Raw genomic sequence first — 15,408 nt, 5'->3', positions numbered from 1 at the left:
TCAAATACCCCATCAGTGTACTCGGGTATTCCCATCCTAACCCCATGTGTCCTACCCATTGATCCCACTCTTTTACATTCCATCTTGATCCCTAAGGTTTTTGCCCTCAAAAATAAAAAGAGGACTTATTGGTGTGGTTCACAATGGGGGTTGCACAATACTACTCCATTCAGCATTACAAGGGTAATATAATATGTATGGGAAAGCTCAATCTTATATGGAATTGGGGTGTATACATGTAGATGGAATATGTACAATATGTAGGAATAAACAGTGTATAAGTTTGGCTACCAATTCTTGATAGTTAGGGTGTGATAGACAATGGATAGCATGTTATCTAGAATAGGCTTACGAGAGAAAACTAGTCATAGCTTATGAAATGTACTTTTTGCCCATATAGGTTTTACATGATTATCATTGATGCATGTTAAAACTACTCTAAAATAGTGTGCTATCAACAGAGGTTAGCTAATCTTCAGTCAAAATTACATCCTTGAACTAAAGAAGAATAGGGTGCACCGAGGAAATGATGATCAAGGTGGGGGTTTTCCAAGTCATTCCTACCCCTAGGATCAAAGGGATAACCAAGGGCATAGAGATCATCCATACAAGTGTGGGTTCCTGCACCGCCACCAAAGTCAAAGAGGTAATGGTAATCTAATACATTTGTTGTGTCATAGAAATGATCCATTTGTTATCGTCATCTTCATCTTCCACATATTCCAAGACATATATATTATTTAGTTTAGCTCTGTTATAAGCACATTTAGATGCATGATGTGCAGTGTATTTTTTGCCGCATAAAAAACACAAGCCCTTCTCTTTATGCTCTCTATAGATGTCCATCGGGATGAATTGTTGGCCTTTTTGGTGGCTGCCTTGGGATGTGACAATTCTCGATCCATTTTTAATTGGTTTTGTGTTGCTTGTTACCCTAAAGTTTGGCTATTATTTTGAAGCATTAAATGACAGGTAAGTGGGTATTTTTGGATTGTTATAAGGCATGTTACTTTCCCCGTAAGCAACTTCTAGAGGGCTTTGTCTAGTTACTATTGTTTATTGTCCAAAACAAGGCTGAAATCCAATGTCTCTCTTGTATTTACGGGCATATCTCTTGGCCAATTCTATTACTTGGAAAAGTGTAGTGGGCTTTTGTGCCATCACATCAATGGACAAATTGGGCTGTAAGCCATATACATACTTATGCAACTTTGCATCATCATCACTAACACTCACATACATTGTCAAGTTAAGGAATTGATTCGTGTAGTCTCTCACAGATAAGCTATATTTCTCTCTAGTTAGTTCCACCTCCTAGCCAACTGTTCCACTTCAATTAGAGAGACAAACATTTGTACCATATTGCCTTGAAGTCCTCCCATCCATGAATAGGTTGACTTTTGCACTTTACATAGCACCACAACCAAATATGCACAAAACCCTTAAGATGGAGTGTGACAAAGTGTATCTTTTGCTAATCAATCTTGGGCTAGAGATCAAAGTAAGATTCTAACTTGGCCGTCCACTCCTTTAGATCCAAGGGAGAAGAAGATTGGCTATTGTATTGGGTAAGAAAATTTTTATCTCATATCTCTCAATCATAAGCATTTAGCTACCCATTCAAGCCATGTTGGCCATTGTAAGCATGCTACCCATTATATCCATAATGCCCATTGTATCCATGCTCCCCATTGGAACCTTGCTTCCCATTGTATGCATGTTACCCATTGTGGCCATATTAACCAGTATGTGCATAGTACCCATTGGAACATTACTGGCCATTGTATGAGTGTTACCCATTGTGGCCATATTGCCTAGTATGCGCATGCTACCCATTGTATGTATGTTAGCTATTGTGGCCATATTGCCCATTATGTGCATGCTACCCATGACTATCAAGCTATCTATTTTGGCCATTTTGAGTCTCAAAGAATCTCAAAAGTAGGGGCTCACTTCTAATGCTATGGTACATATGGAAAGCACTCATCACCAATTATTCATTCAATCTATATGGCTATCCTGGAGTAGTCTACACCCTGTCCACGGTAATCTCAGTGCACTAAAATGGCCATAGCTCCTCACCCATCATAGCTCCAATGAGGAGATTTTTTATTAAATTTGAGGGGGACTTTGCTCTCTTTGAGATGAGCTATAGAGTTGCTTTCCATATTTAACTCAAAATTTTCTAGAATTGAATCATTGTCATAGTCTTGAAATTCATGTACTTAATACATTGTCTTGAACCATACTTGCATTGTTTACATACCTCAAGGATAAGAAGCATATAGCGTGACATGATTAGCATAAAATACATGCTCAATACCATAGAGAGCCATGTGAGTCCTATGTTAATGAGCCACTTTTGTGTGAAATCTCAATAGAGATTTCAGGTGGCATACATTCCCATTCACTGCATACATCCCAAGAGTATAACATAGATGTCTTGCCAATACATTTTCCTTTTTCCAAGTGTGCTTTCTTCAAGTATGGAGATTTTAACAAAGTGTACTTGCACCTACATACAGGTATTAGGCTCCAGATCACTAGGAGGCAGACGAAGTTTCCCTCGGGTCGGGTGGTGCGCCCCTTCAAGGTCTTAAGTGTGGTAAGGGGAGGGTCACCTCTCTTTTGGTCAAACACCTTGCCTGACATCAACCATGGAAAGGAAGCTTTAGGCTTTTCATGATATGCACAAAATAGAAAACAAAGTCAATGGGGAAGGGATTACCTCTGTAGTCTAGTGACTCATTGGATGCCAAACTTACCTCTTTACAATATATTTTAGGCTCTCACTAATCAAAACAAGAAGTTAGGCAATCATGATTAGGGAATTACAATGAGCTCATAAATTATTTGGGCAAATCAATAAGGACATGATTGCATAGAGTTTACAAGGTGATTGATCTTCTTGAATGTATCAATGTAATGAGAGAGATGGGCTAAATGAGTAATTTCAATGAATTATGGGTAGGATTCAATGACTTACCTCTCCCATGGAGTCCATAACTTCATGAACAAAGATTGGATATCCTTGAAGCTTCATCCAGCACAATGGAGAGCCATCAACACTTGAAGGTCGAGGAAGCTTGGTTGAGGAAGGATCTTCAACTCTCTTTAGTGCCTACTCACCAAGATTAGTGCTCTTGATCAAAATCTTCAATAATTAGGCCCATCTTACTTCTTGATGCTTAAATTGTCCTTCTAGTATGCAATCTTGGCCCCTTCATGGAGTAATTCTACTACATTAGAGTGTTGGGACTGAGAGATGGATGAACCTTGAAGTTCAAAGAGAGCTTTAAGTAGTGAGCTATGGTTAATTGCTGTGATTTAGGGTTTGCAAAGTGTGATAGCTCACTATGTTGAAGAAAATAGGTACCAAATGTTGAGCATTAAGTGGAGGAAGGTTGCTTGAAGCATTCATGATGAGCACCATAGTCAAAGAACCTTGTTGGAGACATAGCAAAGAGAGCTACCAGTTCAATGCAAAATGCATTGTGAATTTTGGGGTTACTTGTAGTAGAGGCCACACACAAGCTTCAAGCTAATGATACAAAGAATCACTAGTGGATGTTCCTAATGCCCTAGAGGAGAAGGAAGAGAGATCTAAAGGAACGTTTGGCTGTAAATCCATGGTAACTTGTGGATGAAGAGGAGAGAGAGAGAGAGAGAGAGAGAGAGAGAGAGAGAGAGAGAGAGAGAGAGAGAGAGAGAGAGAGAGAGAGAGAGAGAGAGAGAGAGAGAGAGAGAGAGAGAGAGAGAGAGAGAGAGAGTCTTGTTTCAAAAAGTGATTATGACTAAAGACTTCTCTAACCCTTGGAGCTCCAAAATTGACCATAGATCCCTAAAATTTGAATAGATTTAAGCGACCACCTACTAAATTGGCATGGTTACCTAAAAATAGACCTCGAACTCCTGCCATGGCTCTTGTTTGTCCTTCAAAAAAAGGTTGCTAGCATGTTTGAGTACTCTTGTATACTTGAATTAACTAGGGTTTTGACTGCTCCAAAAGGTAAAAGTAGACTTGAAAGGAGAGAGAATGATCAAAGCCCACAACTCTGACACCATCTCTAATGAAGGAGACTTGGGAGAGAGAAGCAAAAGTAAGAAGCCTATAGAGAGGAGAGAGAAAGAGGGAGAAAGAGAGGAGAAGAATAGAGAAGAAATAAAGATAGGAAATGAGAGAGAAAGAGAAGGGAAGCCGTGGAAGTTGTAAAGAAGGTAAAGAGAGTCTTGATTTTATTGATAACCAATGCCCTAACTGAGTCTCAATGCATTAAATACCCTATGAATCTAACTGGGTATTCTCGTGCTAACCTTGGTTCTCCTGTGATCTATCTCACTCTTTTACATTAGGGAATGCTAGTCACATTCTTGACATGTGCATTATGTGGGATAGAGACAAAATGATGCTTTATTTATCTCAAAATGAATACATTGGGAAAGTATTGGAACATCTCAATATGGAGAAAGCGGAAGGCAATCAATGTTTCATTGCCTCCATATTTGAAACTTAGCCAAGATGATAGCCCTATGTTAGATGAGCAGAAGATTGAATAGCTTGTCAATGTCCATACAAATGATAACCTTGAAGATTAGTTTATCTTTGGAGCACTTTGCACACTACGGAGTACTAATGGGCATTGGGTAGTGTCCTCACTTTATTCTTATACTCCCATAAAGGCACATTGACTTTTCAGTGTAAGGTTGTTGGGGTAAAGGCCAATGGCCAATAATCAATGGGCACCCCTTGTATAGTACACACTATACAATCATATGCAAGTAACGATAGCAAAGAATAAGAGTGCCATCCATTGTACCCATTAAACCCTCTTGCGTTCTCTCTTTCTCTCTCTCTCTCTCTCTCTCTCTCTCTCTCTCTCTCTCTCTCTCTCTCTCTCTCTCTCTCTCTCTCTCTCTCTCTCTCTCTCTCTCTCTCTCTCTCTCTCTCTCTCTCTCTCTCTCATAGCCCTCTTGCATTCCATAGCTTTGACCTCACACCCCACTATTGTTTCCCTATCATTGAGTTGGTTTCCTTATTACTCTTGTCCCTTTCTCCCTCACAATCTCACATTCAAATGCAGTTGGTTGTCAAAGAGTACTTGATGAGTGAGGCTTGCATTGCTCAAACATTATCCTCAATCCTTGAGGCATAAATTTTATTTTAAAAATAAGTAAAAGAAGAAAAGAAAAAGCAATGAACCATTACATCTAGGGATCCTTTAGTTAGAGACGCTTGATAGCCTTGATCAAGATCCTCCATCTCTAACCCTTGACCCATTTTCTCACATTACAATTTAGGATACCTCAAGGGCATGACACCCCTGAGCTTGCTCGATAGACCTATCACCTTGAATTTCACTATACCACACCACTCTTCCACCAATTGGAGCCTTAAGTGTGGAACATACTTGCCACTCATCTAGAGAGGGAGTAACATTAATTCAACGTAGAAGGCTACAAAAAGGGTACAATAACTCACAGTCAAAGGAATAGTTAAACAAGTCAAAGCCAAGATAAAAGGAGTCAACAATGACTAGCCAATGAGCAAATCTCAACATTAATTCAACATAGAAGGCTACAAAAAGGGTATAGTAATTCACAGTCAAACAACTAGTTACATAAGTCAAAATTGAGGTTAAAGGACTCAATGAAGACCAACTAGTGAAAATAGGTGGACAGGGAGCAAATGTCAAAGGTTCAAAAGGTGCAAAAAATCATGGTTGAGTAATTTTTGGAAATATTAGAAAATTTGAGGTATTGAGAATCCATAAGCAATACATATCTTTCTAGCCACTTGCATTTTATAGTATCCTATAATGATGTATTTTTGTGAAAAAATCCAAGCTCCCTCTTGTGCAAGTTATAATAGTTTTGGAGTCATAGACATGCAATTTGTAATTTTATTCATCTATGTATAAAAAGGCCCCATAGGTCACATAGATCCACGAGCAACTTTGTTCTCATCATGTAAAAATTCCATGCTACAAATCTAAAGAGCTATAGGCACGTAAAAGAGAGATGATTAGACTTGAGAGGGGCCAAGGGTTGAGGCTACTTATGCTGAGGAATCACCATGTAGCTAATACACAATACGAATAGAATCTCTCATTTGTGTGTGTGTGTGTAAATTTTGGAGCTTTTACTTCCATCTTCTTCTAATGTGATAGTCTAAACCCATTGAGGAGAAAGGAAACTCTTACAAGAATAAGAGTATATTGAAGTTCCAAATTAGCTATGTCTCCTTGAAGGCCACTTATTGTGAGGAAAACTGGCAAGGCCAAGGAGAGAAGGGACTAGCCGAATGGAATAAAGGCTCTTCAAAGTGCATGGCCATAACTACTATTTGCACCACCTAAGGCATGCCATCGACCACTACCTACATGAGTACATGCATTTGGGTCTTGCAAGTGGGTGGAATGGATGGTTGTTCTGATGTGCATGATGGGAAGATGAAAACTTTGATGATGAACAGATTAGCCATGGAGTTGGACTTTGTAGCTATTGTTCACCTGGGTGGATCAATAAGGAGCTAAATGTTCATAGGGAACAAGAGGTGATAAATGACAAGAGGAGGGCTAAAGCAATAGCCATAGGGAAGAAATGCCTCAAGGTTCCTTTAGGCCATCATTGGATAGAAGTAATAGAGATTTGTTAACTATGCTTCACTAGGAGTCTTCTTCTATTTCATGGGATGATCACAATTAAAGGAAGTCTTCTAATCGATGGTTTATTGCTACATATTAAGGTAGGGCATTCATGCAGCAATTCCACTTCATTGGTAAGGGTTTTTTATGGTGTTGCTAAATTCACCACATGAAAAGAAGTGGGTTACAGTGGCACTTGCTCTGCCACAGATTCCATTGTATTATCCTAATTCTATGCTTCAATATGAATGCCCTGTTTAGGTCACATTACTATATATGCCTATTTGGCTTAATGGGAAGTGGTGATGAGTGCAAGTGTGCTTGGTAAGATGCTTTATGTGCTAGCTATGACATGGCCTTATGGTGCCTTTAAACTTAAGAAGAAGGTTTGTGTTATATGGAACAAGAGGAAAGAGCCACGGAAGTATTTGGAAGTCCATGACCAGAAAGGGTGTTGAGATTGTGGTCCAAGTTAACTTCGATAGTTTCCATGATTCATGCTATTTTTGAGGCAATGTTGACATTTTCCAAGGACCAATAAGATGGAGGAAGCTGCTAAGCAAGAGGAGATTGAGTCCCAGAATTTCATGCAACAATCTAATGTGATGAAGCCATAAGAGTTTCCTAGGTTGTAGAAGATGGAAGCAAAAAATAAGGAGGTTCAAGAGCCAGCTTTGGCAAGCAACTGGGTAAGCTCCCAAAGCAACCCACACTTGCCAAAAACACAAAAGGCAAGATTAAGAAAACTATTAATCACAGGATGGAAGATGGACTATACATTCAAATTAAATGGCAATGCAAAATCTCTCTTAAGAAACGAGCTCGACTATCCTTGTTGGATTGTGATTATTATGTTGTTATTGAAGGGGAATGATAACTCTATGAAAAAACACAAAAGGCAAGATTAAGAAAACTAGTAATTACAGGATGGAAGATGGACTATACAATCAAATTAAATGGCAATTCAAAATCTCTCTTAAGAAACGGGCTTGATTATCCTTGTTGGATTGTGATTATTATGTTGTTATTGAAGGGGAACGAGAACTCTATGATGTACCTTGCTATTGAGATGAACACCACTAAAAGGATTAAATCAAAAGAATGAGGCTCAAGGGCTAGCTACCAAGCAACTAAGGTCTCAAAGCAACCCACAATCCTCACTAAAGACACAAAAGGCAAGATTAAGAAAAAAATTTAATCCCAAGATGGAAGATGGACTATATAACTAAATTAAATGGCAATGAAAAATCTCTCTCAAGAAGTGAGCTTGGCTATTGAGTGAACGCCACTAAATGGATTATTGCCATTACATGGAATGATGGGGCTTATTTTTTTAATATATAAAATTAGTGTTGCATGGTGTGATTAGGAAAAGGGAACCAAAGATCCTGGCCTTATAAGAAACCAAGATCGATGAAGGAGAAGCATGAAAATTCTTGCTATGCCTCTTGCCCAAGTGTGTGTTAGGGGCAAAGGTTGCTTGATGTTGTCATTTAAGGATACACACTCTCTAGTCCTAAAGTGGGAAAATGATGATGATTTTATAGCAGTAGCTAATGTCCCCATTGGTGAAAAGTTGATACACTTCTTTATTTGTGCTTCTAACTACTCGTCTAAAAACGAGTTGAATAACATGCCCTATAAATTTGAAATGCTAAAATCCACCCCTACAATTCTCCTAGGGGATTGGAACACGACAACTATGAGACTGCTTGCATGGCACTAACCAAATGCTAGCCCTAGAGAAAACTACAAGGGAAGAGTCAGTCTCCATGCACTTGCTTTTTGCTTATGTAGCCATAGTTTTTTGCAACTGCAAGCCTATCTGTGCTTGGCTCAATCATTAGAAAGAGAGCTCTTAGAGAGTTGCACAGTCGGATAGTGTATGTAAATGACGATGTTTAGTGGATGTCCTTAGATTTTAGAATCTTAGTTCCCCAAATGTGATAGCCTTGGATCATTGCCTTGATCAAATCATGTTTAGATTGCAAGATAGCGAAGGTATTAAGGGACCCCCCCCACCAAGGCTTAACGTGTTCTTCAATAAGATTTAGTGTACCTTAGTAAATAAGGCATGTGTGGTGGGCTACAAGAGATGAGTGCATGGGAGTAGTGCTACGTGAATGAACTCAACAATCATCAAAGCTTCCAAGAAACCTGGTAGAATTGTTCCACATAAAAGAAGAGATCTCATGGATCATGCTTCTAGAATTAAGACTTCTCTTCTTACTAATGCTGTTAATCTTTTTGCTAATGACTATATTTTGTCTACTCTCTTGCAAGAGACTAAGTTTTTCACTAAAACTCAAGAAGCCTTTAGTATTTAGATTGTAACGACTATATATTGTCTACTCTCTTGTAGGAGATTGAGATTTTTATAAAAAATCAAGAATCCATTAGAATTTAGGCTACGAAAATTCAATTGAGAACTACTAAGTGGGAGATAGAGGGTGATGCCACAACAATATTCTTTTTTGAGGCACTTAAGAAGAAGACTCAAAGAGAGTTCATTGGATGCATAGAAAACTCTAATGGTGTGAAGCTCACAAGCATTGAAGAAATTAAAGAAACCTTTCATGGCCATCTCTTTACCATTGTTGGCCAATAACTCAAGAGGGTGGAAGATTATAATAGTGAGATAGCTACCTTCTTTGAAGGCTATGAGATGGCACTTACAGAAGTTGACACGTGACACTTGGCTAAGCCTTTTTCTAATGAGGTAGAGTTCACCTTGAAGAGCATGAAAGATGGTAAGTTCCTAGGTCTTGATGGCAAGGATTTTATAGCTTTTTTAATTTGTTCATGAAATCATGTATAATTCTTGCCAAAGCCAATGGCAACCTAATTAAGCAAATCCCTAAGTCAGTTGCAATAAGATGAAGATGGGGCAGTGGAGAACCGTATCGATGCTAAACTTATTATACAAATGATGGCAACAAAGGCCTTGGCTTTGAGGATAAAATGCATCATCGCAAGGATTATTCATCCAAGACAATATGGTTTTATCTTCAAAAGGAAGATTCACGATGCTATTTTGAATTTGGCTATTGCTATGGATTGGGTGATTGCTATTGGGCAAAGGGCCCTCCTTAGCAATATGGATTCTAAAAAGGCCTATGATTGCATTTGTTGGATATTTATTTGAGTAGCTATAGAGGCTTTAGGATTTGGTCACGCATGTTTACAGATGATTGACACCTTATTCTCCAATGCATCTACCCATATATCTATTAATGGCTCATTTGCTGGGTCCTTTGGCCTTCAATTAGATAGGGGTGCCCCCTGGCATCCTTACTCTTTGTGATAGTCACTGATCTATTTATAAGGAGATCGGACTAGTTGGTTCCAAGGGGATCCTTAATGCTATTGAAACTCCTAGACAAAGACTGCTTTGTGTCACAAATTTTTGTTGATGACAGCTCCAATATTGTCTTAGTTGAGAAGGAATGAACGGCCAACGTATGAACTCTTCTCAAATATTTTAAGTTCACATGTTAGCACATAAGATGCAATTGTTGTATCTAGGGCTTGCTTGGATGGATAATGGAATATGGCGTTAGAGTGATTAAGAAAGGTGTAGTCTTTAGGTATCTTGGGTGTCCTTTAGGCCTAGGATTGACCTAACAATAAGGGTTCGATTGGCTTTTGAGCAAGGCGAAAGGGGAGATAAGTACAGGGACATCGGAGAAGACAATGTTTGCGGGAGAGTGGTAATCCTTAATTCAATGCTTTTTGCCATTATTGCTGTTATTCTTAGTTTAAGTGCCAAATATTAGAATGAACTAGATAAGGCCATCATAAATTTCTTATTGTACTTTCAAGACAAACACTAGTGGCACTCAAACCTTTGGGATTTGGTTATGGATGACAAAGTTAAGGGTGGCCTCTGTGTGGAGCTGTTGAAAGATAAGTCTAGGAGGTTGCTCTTCAAAGTGTTAAAGGGACTGGATTCTAGTTAGCCATGGATAGCCATGAATAGATTTTGGCTTGCTAATAGATCGAAGGTCACTAGGTTTGAGGTTATTCAGAAGGTGGTGCATGAATGGAAGTCTATTCTAAATTATTCTAATTGGATAGGAACCCAAGATGAGAGGGGTGACCCAAGCTTGTCAAGGGTGATTTAGTTGTCATTGGAAGCCTTTGAAGGTGATTACTTGCCATCTCATGATAAGCCATGCCTATTTAAAGCTATATATAGGAAGGGACTAAAATGTTAGGATGATATTTAGAATGGAAATTGATTGCATGGCAGCTTATGGATTATGTGATCCAACAACATGGGTTTGATAATAGAGAAAGCAGTTGGTTGGAAAGCATTTTGGTGAAGTGTAAGGAGGACTGGCCAACCTCGCATATTTTTAAAATAGTCAATTTGGTTAAATGCTATCAATCATATAAAGGCAATGCTTTTGGACATGTAAAGAAGAGAGGAGACTTTAGGAAAAGGGATGGGAGATTTTTTATTACAGTGTATGAACAGTGGAAGAAAAAGGACCTAAGAACAAAAACGAGGACTTGGAAAAGCAAATTAAGAAAAGTATGGGCAAGCACACCCTTACAAAATCTCAACCTAGTTCTTTGGAAGACAATCATGAATACTAATGTGATTGACAATCGATTCATCACCATTGGACGGGTGATGTAAATATTTCGTGATCAATGTTAAAAACAAAGGTCAAGGAGAGAAAACTTGACTTATTTGGAAGAGCAAGCATTGAGGATCAGAGGAGTGGACTTTTTTTTAGGTCTTATAAAGTAAAATGATCCTCATGTGGCAAATTCTTCGAACTTTCATTTCCTTTACAAATCTAGGCTTTGTACGTACAATGTACTCATTTGGGCATGTTGTATGTGACAGGGTCTCATCAACGTTGAATGAGGACAAGAAAAGCTCCCTTTCCCCCTCCACCCCCAGAAGAGTATGAGCTTTGTAGCTATAACATGGCATTGGAGCCAAAAACGCCTATATAGGGGAGTAGTAGTGACTTTGAGCTCTGCGTGGTTTTCACTCTACATGTGATTCCCTATACTCAGTAGCAAACCCTCACATGTGTAGCATTATGAGGGTGTAGTCTTGAGATGTGCCTCAATATTATATTTTTTGATATCATGAATATAAAGGATTCCTTGTTGATATATCTTATGCACCTTTCCATTGTGCCATTTTCATGTCTCATGAGTGACAGGTTATGGCTTGAAGTCCCGTGAAAGTCTATAACACTTGGTATCAGAGCAACTCTAGCATGGAGCATACTAGCTCAGGAGGAAAGCAAGCTGATGGACATGGAGGAGATCCTACCATAACATGTCACACAATGCAATGCAATGAACCCAACATGACACAACACGATGCAACATGACACAACAAGGCACGATGTCCCATGTCGTGATGCTCCTCCGAGTGTGTTACTTGCTAGAAATTGGGAGAGAACCTCTTGTACCAACAAAGTTAAGAGGGAGCTGTGGCATGATAGGGACGTACATACCATTCAAAAATGTCTTAGAGAGAGCTGGAGCTGTGGGAGGACACTTTCTACGAAGAGGAAGATGGGCTATATCATTGGCTCAAAATCACATACAACAAGAAAGAGCTATAGCTCAAACTAATCGAGTAAACAAAGAAGACCATCAAAGCACTAGAGAAGACCCACAAAGGAATGGATGTGCTATGCAATCTCAAAGAGACGAATAAAGAGCTAGATGAAGACCTGAAGGAGCTTGACTACTAGTTGATCATGGTGCGAGAGAGAACCAGGCTATGGCAAGTAAAGATGGCGTGAGGCCTCGACATGGAGGTGCAATAAGAAATCATACTGAGGTGGAACTGGGAGATTGCCTTTGGATCTGAAGAAGCCAAAGAGCGGGCTAAACCATACTTGAAGTAGATGAGAGGTGAAAGGGTCCAAGAGCTAAACAATGGAGTGAAGCCGACCAAGGAAGAACCAAGGAGAGAAGAAAAGAAGAAACTGGTGAAAGAAGAAGAAGAGTTATGGTCAAACAAAGATGAAGATGAAGACAAGGGAGAGGATGAGCTCAACCCATATCTTGAAACACCTCGTTCCCAACAAGAAGGAGCGGATTGCTACTACCATGACTACTATCTTGAAGACTACTACCAAGAAGGCTACCATGAAGACCAATACCTCTATAATGAATATTTTGGATACTATTATCGCGAAGATTTTCCCATCGACTACCACCCAGAAGGAGAATACCCCTACATCGACTATCCCTATTTGAAAGGATGCCAACCCGAAGGAGTTCAAGAAAAAAAAAAAGACAGAGCATTATGTGAAGGGAGTAGGATGGAGAATGGATGTGCATTCAAAGGTAGAATATGTTATGAGAGAGTTAGGATACAAGCAAGAAGAGGAAGATAGGTGGACATGTCAAAAGGATGAACTCTTACACCCACAGTTTGCAGCCCAGTTGAAAGAAGAACCATTGTTAGAATAAGAGAAAGGAGTGGATGAGCTCAATCTTGATCTTGGAACACCTCCACCTATTGAGATTGAGGGTAAGGCCAGGTTGGCGCCCTCGTGTGAGGTACGGGATGCCTTTAATCAAGAGAATGATGAAGAAGTAGATGAGGAGATAGACTTAGAAGATGAGAATGGAAGGGTGAAATCACCTTGGGTGGGCATTTGCTACATGGAGCCAACACTTCTACTTTAGATGATAAGATGGGTGAAGGAGAAGGAAAAAATGAAGCATTAGAAGTTGGAGAATAAGAAAAGGGAGAGAATGAGCTCAGCCCAGATCTTGGAATACCTCTACCCCAGCAGCACAAAGAAGAAGAGAAGGGCGAGGAGAAGCTTAACCTAGATCTTAGAACACCTCGACCCCAACAACCCCAATCCCAATAACCAATGAAACCCACAAAGTTCAATGATGATAGGTTAGGAAGAGAGTTGAAGGAGAGAATCATGAAAATATGGGATGGGATAGAAGAAGATGGTAGGAAAGGAGAAGAAAAGGACTTATTAGATGGAGCCATAGAGAAAATCAAGGAAAAGAGAAAACAAGAAAAGAGAAGAAAAGAGATAGAAGAATAAGTAAAGTTAGCTAGGAAGAAGCTAGAAGAGAAAGAGAAGCTAGAGCAAGATGTGCGGAAGCACGTAGAAGAAAACAAGAAGAAGAAAGTTAGGAAAAAGCGCAAGTAGAAAGAGGCGGAGGAGCCAAGTTAGAAGAACGAGTATGGAGAGCTAGGAAGCCAAAGGAAGAAGATAGGCTAGAACAAGAAGAGCAACCAAGGATAGACCAAGTCATGAAGGCCAAAGAAGACGAGATAGAAGATGACTTAGACTCAAGCAAGAACAAGATGGAGGAAGAGGGGCAAAAGATAAACCTAGGCAAAGAATGCCAAAAAGAGGAAGGAAAGATAGAGAAAGAGGAGAATGAGAATGAGAAGAAGAAGCAGGTGAAACTAAACCCCAAGAAACAAAGACAGGCTGCTAGAGCCAAGATGACAGATAAGAATGGCGATGCTTCCAAAACCCGCCAAGTTAAACTAATGGCTAAGGATGAAGCAAACCAAGCTTTCAATCCAAGGCCACAGCCCATCATAGCCAACTTAGATCAAAGTAGAAACCAAGTGCACTTTAGCAATGGAGTCATTGGGTATACCACTAAGGCCGAAGAGGCAAACCCTTATGAGCTTGGATAGAACGAGTCAGAGGACAAAGCCTAAAAGAAGGGAGAGCATGAGGGAGTGGTCGCAATATGGTCTAATCAAGGTAATTTAGTGTCATGTAAGGGAACCTTGCTAGTTGAGTCTTGGAGGACTCCCCAACTTACTCTTAAGGTGAATGCCTTTGGGCTATGGAACCTATTTGTACTATACTTAATGTTGATAAAGATTGAGACCTCGCCATTCATGCAACAAGTAGTGTAAGGATTTGTTATCTTGATCTTATGAATATGTGACACACCAAGCATTCCATATATGGGCGTCACCACAAGAACTTCAAAGATACATCTACTTTTGCAACCCAAAATTCGATCTAAGTGTGATGGCTTAGTCCATTTCCCCCCAAGAACTTTAACTTCGAATGAGGTAAGAAGACCCAAAGGGGTGCCATGCACCAAGCCCACACCTTCCGTGTGAAAAGGCAAGCCAAACCGATCGATTTGTCTAAGTTCAAGGCAAGCAAGAAAGATCTGGCAAAGAGGCCAAGGAAAATAGCCCAAGTTCTTGACTTGGAGATACGGGCAAAGCGTCTTGGCAAATGAACCAAGAGATCCAAGTCCCCACGGCCCAAGTTGAGGGTACACAAAATATATCAATAAGGAATCTTTTGTATTCATGATATCGAAAGATACAACATTGAGGTAGATCTCAGGACTACACCCTCATGACATCGCACATGTGAGGGTTCACCACTGAATACAAGGAATCACACATAGAGTGAAAATCAAGGAGAGCTCAGAGTCACTATTGCTCCCTATATAGATGTTTCTAACTCCAGCGCTATGGTATAGCTACAAAGCCCATACCCTTACATTCACCCGCGCTTCATGGATTGCTATCCTTAGGAATTTAAGTGTGGTTTTCTTGACTCATTCTGGAGTCTTAACATAACTCATTCTATCAAGTTGGTTAGTGTCTACTGGTCTAGGACTTGACTCATCCGTTGAGTTGTTCCTTGTGTCATTCCTCCCTTTCTTCTTGCCCTTTTTGCTATACCATTTTGTGTCTCATGACATGTTATGAGTTAAAGTCCTCTAAGGTCCGTAAGCCCCCCTCCTTCCTTCCCCCTCCCCA

Source organism: Lygodium microphyllum, chromosome 19, assembly GCF_053477565.2.
Source record: "Lygodium microphyllum isolate KBCC chromosome 19, Lygodium_microphyllum_v1.1.10, whole genome shotgun sequence".
Classification (NCBI taxonomy): domain Eukaryota; kingdom Viridiplantae; phylum Streptophyta; class Polypodiopsida; order Schizaeales; family Lygodiaceae; genus Lygodium; species Lygodium microphyllum.
This window is presented reverse-complemented; position numbering follows the sequence as displayed.